Source organism: Grammomys surdaster, unplaced genomic scaffold (assembly GCF_004785775.1).
Source record: "Grammomys surdaster isolate TR1022 unplaced genomic scaffold, NIH_TR_1.0 125692, whole genome shotgun sequence".
Taxonomy (NCBI): Eukaryota; Metazoa; Chordata; class Mammalia; order Rodentia; family Muridae; genus Grammomys; species Grammomys surdaster.
In genome coordinates, this window is record NW_021620528.1 from 661,939 (window position 1) to 667,772 (window position 5,834).

The 5,834-nt window shown below is 44.5% G+C and overlaps 1 pseudogene; it reads right to left on the reverse strand.

The window, feature by feature from the left end:
• Positions 1-2,661: 2,661 nt before the first annotated feature.
• On the reverse strand, positions 2,662-5,499 carry LOC114639289 (annotated as a pseudogene).
• Positions 5,500-5,834: the final 335 nt, after the last annotated feature.

The window sequence follows — 5,834 nt, forward strand, 5'->3', positions numbered from 1 at the left end:
TTTACTTACAATACTAGTGTTATATTTGTTGAAATGCATGTCATCAATTAAGAGTGGTGCAACTATCAATAAATAGGTTGCATTGCTAAGTAATGATTGCTTGTATTTTCAACTCCAATTCACTGGATATAATTTCTTCAGAATCAAAATTATGCTGGTTTAATGTACAAAAGGTGTGTGGAGATAGATATTATTCCTAGCAAATCAAAATGTTCACTTTTATGATTAGGTCTGTGGTATCAAACACTAGAATTCTCTTTATAAAAAGAATCTTTAGCTCTCTGGTCCCCCAGGATCCAACCCCAGGAGTTGCCCCTAGCACTGCAATAGGACTCCAGATGTCAAGCTTCCCTCCCATCCATTATTCCTGTGGGTCCCACAGAGGATACCCTAACACCTCACCAGTTCCCCTAACCCTTCTGTCCCAGCCTTGAAATCAGATGGACAATTTCTGCTCAACTACAGGCCAGACCTGATAGATGAGCAAGTAGGTGGCTTGTGATCCTTCTCCACACTCTTTTACCCCAGATCCAATCCTCAGGGTTGCCCCAGTACTTCAACAGACCATCCACCTATAGCCTTTCCTTCTCCCAACCTTCCACACCTGGGAGTACTCCCCCAAGACACAAGTTGATTAGGCCAGCAAAAAAGGCAATACATAGCCATCACACTCTCTGAAAATCCAGAGAGGAAACAGAAACAAAGGTTTAAAAAAAACCCCAACTACCCACCCAACAAATACAAACAAGTAACTAGATCTAAATCATTCCAAATCCAGATCCCTAGACTCCAGAGTAAGACTATAAAAAGTAACTGCCAGGGAAATATGTCTTCACAAGAGTTAATCTGCCCTGCCACAAGCCCTAAAGAGTTCAGCACAGCTGAAGCACAAGAAAAAGATTTTGATACCAATTTTGTGAAGATGATAGATGCCTTTAAAGAGGAAATTAGCAAATCATTCAAAGAAATCCAGGAAAAGACCATCAAAAAAATTAAAAGAAATCAATAAATCTCTTAACAAATGACAAGCATGCCAAGAATAAACAAACACTTGAAAGAAACACATGAAAATGAAAATAGAAACAATAAAGAAATAACAAACTGAGGAACTTATGGAAATAGAAATCTAGGTAAGCTACCTGAAATGAGAGTTGCATTCAAGAGATGAAAGAGAGAACATCACACATTGAAGATACAATAGAAGAAGTGGATACATTAGTAAGAAAATGTTAAATCTAAAAAATTTTTGACAGCAAACATCAAGAAAATTTGGGACACTATGAAAAGACCAAATCCAAAAAAAATAGGAATAGAGGATGGGGAAAAATTCCAGCATAAAGGCCCCAAAATATTTTTTTTTACGTCTGCCACTTCATTTATTGTTTTTATTTGCAGGAGGAGTTGAAACAAAAATTTAAGGTTTTTTTCTCCCCTAAACATGAATCATTCACGTAAAACCAGCTTAACTATTGAAATTAGAAAAGTAAAGGGAAGTATGCACAACCCAAGAGCGAAGGCTGAGGGAGGAGGGTGCAGTTGGCATCAGACAGGTGCACGGATGCAGTGGTTCACCTGCTGGGGACCGCTGCCCCGGAAGGCAAGCACAAGGACCCTTTAATGAGGATGACCCAACATCTGAAAATGTTTCAACTCAAAACATAAGGTTAAAAAAGAAAAAAGGAAAAACCCAAAAACACATAACCCCACAGACCACTGAGCCATAACCACCGTCTTTAATCATAGGCATTTCTTTTCATTTTATAAAAAGATTAATCAGAAATATTGAAAAATTATTTTCTCATCTTATATTTGTAAAGATAATAGAATTCAGAAGTTTCTTAGAAAACCGTCCAGAAACTGTCCTCCAATTTCCACTCCTTTTGCTGAAAACCAGCAGGACTACAAAGTTTGGGATACTGGAGCTGCTGGTGGAGAATGGGAAGCCCAGCCCAGGAGAAATCAGACAAGAGCAGAGTGCATGGGGAGGCTGGAAACAACTCCATGTGATACATGGCTGTGTAGAAAGGGGAACACGAGGTGGTCAGAACGGCCGTAAACTCCTCCTTAACATACAAAACCAGTTTGTACAAAGATCCAAGCAGTTTGGTCCCAAACTGAGGTGAACACTTCAATTTTTATTCACATGCTTTGTTTTCTCGTGAGAATCAGTTGCCCAAATTAAAATCTTTATGCTAATATTACTACATATCCCTTAAAAAGAAAAAGAAAAAGAAAAGAAAAATATAAGGATTTTTAAATTAAAACTCAGGACAGGAAGAGACTGAAAACCAAATTCCCATTTAGTTCCAAATGAAATGAAGAAAACTTGGTTTCTAATTGGGGCTGTAGTGGGGGTGGGACGACAAAATCAAGTCCAAGCATCAGCATCCTTCTCCCTACCACGCCCCACCCCACACACCAACAGCTGGAGCCCAGTGTATATGGTCTGCTGGACTCATGAGTCTGATCTAGGCTCAATGGCAGCATCCTGTCCTGTCCAGTGAGACGGCACCGGGGACACACTCTGATGTCGTGGGATTCTGTGTGGCTAGTGGGTTGTGGGGTGGGGTTTTCATGATCTTCATGAAGCTCCTTGTTTAGCTCCACCAGCCTCTCCCAGCGCCTTTCTCCCCGGGGCAAGGGCTCCATCAAGAGTGGCTCCTACTCAGATGAGGGCTGTAGACTGTCCTTCTCTTCTCTGTTCTCTGTCCCACTCTCATCATCTTCAATCTCTCCCTCCTCCCCACTGAACTTGTCATGGGCCCACTTGGGACTGGTACTGGATTTCCGGAACATGAACCGGCCCCGGCCCCGGGGAAAGGCTCCTCGGCCACGGCCTCGGCTCATCCATTTGTCGCTGCCCTCGCCTTCCCGGTCATCATGCAGGTAATACTTCTTGCTCTTGGGTGTATATTCTGGATCCCACTCTTCTTCTTGGCTTCTCTTTTGAAAATCATTGTTGCTGTTGTTGTTACCAGAATAGTTTCCTCTGCCCCAACCTCTCCCTCTTGCTCGAAATTGAAAGGTTCCCCGAGCTCTGCCACCTCTTTCATTTGGACCCACGAAGTCTTTGGTCCCCAATCTGGATTTGTCAAAACCTGTGGTGTTCTCCTCCCTTTCCTCTGCTTCCTCAGGGTACTCCTCTGCTTTGTAGGAGTGAGATGACTGGGAAGAGGAGGAGGAGGACCTAGACCAGTCTCTTGCTCTTCTGTGCTTCTTCTGCTTCTTTGATCCTTTGTGGGTTTTCTCCGTCTTTTCAGTTGATCTTTCTCTTGAGTGGCTAGAGTCTCTGGAATCCACCGACTCTCTCGATTTACCTCGCTTAAGATCTCTCTCCTTATGTTTTTTACGACGTTCAATATCAAGACTAAGATCAACAGGATCGTCTTTGTATTTCCCTTCAGCCTTGTAGCCAGGTTCTCGTGGACTTTTCAATTCCTCATGAGTCAAACCATGCTTTCTGAATGTACTGGGGGAAATGTCTATCCTCCTGTGTATCTCTGGGCTTTTCTTATTTTTAGCTGCTTCTTGTTCATTTCCTCTTTTTAGGTATTTAGTAAAGCGTTCATGCAATGTCATTCCAGAGGATCCAAAGTGATGTTCTTTAACGTGATGAACAATGGTCACTATGAGCTGGGCAAACACTTCTGAGGGGCTACGCTGGGACTGAGCTGACTGTATGTGCTGGAAATTTGATCGGAATTCCTGTTCCTTTTTGTTGCTATGGACTAGATTCCGACAAAGCTTTCATTCCTGAGCCAATAAGCCACTGGGTCATGCAAGGTCTTCATCGAAGGAGTCCATCCGAACATTTGACCTGGGCCTCCCGAGTAATGGAAAAGGAAGACTTTCCTGAGGAAAAGTCTCCTTTGTTTCCCAGCTTGTCTCGGCTCTCAGAGGTCTTCCTTGGGGGAGGTGATGAACTTTTCTCCTGGACTGCCTTGTATGCAGTTACCCGGAAATTCTTCTCTGGCACAAAGCCCCTGTGCCCACTGTCACTCCTCTTGGACCCTCCACAGTCCTCCTTTCGGGATCTCTCTGTGAAAGGCTCCTCCTCCAGCTCCTCTGCTTTCCTCTGTTTTTCCTTCCCTGCATGCAGGCTCTCCCACTTGCCTGACTTCTCTTCCTCCTGGTTTTTGCTTGCACCGGCTATGACTTTAGACATAAATTTGGGCTCATCATCAAACTCGGGTTCCTTCCTTCCCTTACTCTTGACCTTATCTTGCTCATCCATCTCTTCCTTGTGGAAGTCAGCCATCTTTTTCTCAAAAGATGGAGCTTATACCTTTTGGGTGACTGGCTGCCTCGGAAGGGCTTCTCAGTGTCCGACTTGGGAGCAAATGGATCAGATTTCATTTTGACATCAGCATCAGTGAAGCCCCCTTTCTCCTTCAGCTTCTCTTTATCAGCATTTGTTTGCTTCTGCTCCTTATCCTTTCCATTCTCTGTCTTCTGCTCTTCCAAATACCTTTTTGAGTATGCTGCTTCCCCCGAAGCAGCGCTCTCTTCTTTCTGAGATGAACCATATGCAGAGCCAGTGGCTGGTGGACTCTTACCCACAGGACTCTTTTTGGACGGACTCAAAGACCCAGAGCCATGGTCGAACTGACCTTGGTGTGCTCCAGACTGATATCCAGCTCCACCTGAGCCCATCTGGGATGCATTAAAAAGTGGAGGACTAGGTTTTGGCACAGGGCTAGGGCGTGGTGACCTTTGCCTAACCACCACAGACTGGAGGGGACTTTTGAGAGCTGGGCTTCTCTCCCGGGGACTCATATCAGAAACTGAGGCCCGTGATGCAGAACCAGTGCCATAGGTGGTGGCATCTGGCCATGGCTTTGAGCTCTCAGACCCTTTTTGATCCTGAGAGGTGCCTCCAGAGAATGCCTGCTCCTTAGCCTCATCTCCCTGGCTATCACCAGCTGCCTGAGATGGCCGGCTATCCTTGGAAGAGGACTTTTTCTCTTTTGTAGACTTTCGCTTAGATGACTCAACTCTGCTGTGGTTGGAGGACGACTGGGAAGATGAGGAGCGCCTTGACCTGTCAGAGGGTGATTTATCAGAGTTCCTAGAGTGGCTCCTGGACCGTGGTCAAGGGGACCTTCTCTTTGAGGACTGGGATCGAGAACGGCCCTGACGAGGGCTGTATGCTTGCTGGTAGTTCTGCCAATTGGAACGGTAGTTTCTATAGCCACCTCGGTTATACTGGCCTCATGGATAAAAGCCTCGGTTTCGCCCACGGAAGTAGTATGGCCTCCTGTAGCCTCTGTTGTGACCTCGGAAATCTCGATTCTGATACACTCTGGGGTGATTCCTTTCTCTGTTATGAGCTGGAGAATATGATCTGGAACGAGACCTAGAACTCAGCCTGTGCTTCCTTGAACGAGAGACAGATCGGCTTCGGGACCGAGACTTTGAAAATGAACGAGACCGAGATCTGGATGCAGATCTTGAGCGAGAAGAGCGAGACCCAGACTTGGATTTGTTTCTTTTTGACATCTTGGAAAAATTTACACCTTGATCGGCCGAAGCGACTACAGCTGCAGTCTTGCAATGGCACAACCGGCCCGAACCTCACCCCTACCCGATAGTGCCCCCAAAATATTTTTAACAAAATCATACAAGAAAAAATTCTTAACTTGAAAAAGGTAATGTTCATAAAGGCATAAGAAACATAGTGAACATCAAATAGATTGTACCAGAAAAGAAATTCCCATTGCCACATAATAATCAAAACACTAAACATACCCAACAAAGAAAGAATATTAAATACTGCAAGAGAAAGTACCAAGAGACATAAAAGGCAGACATTTGAGAATTATAACTGCCATCTC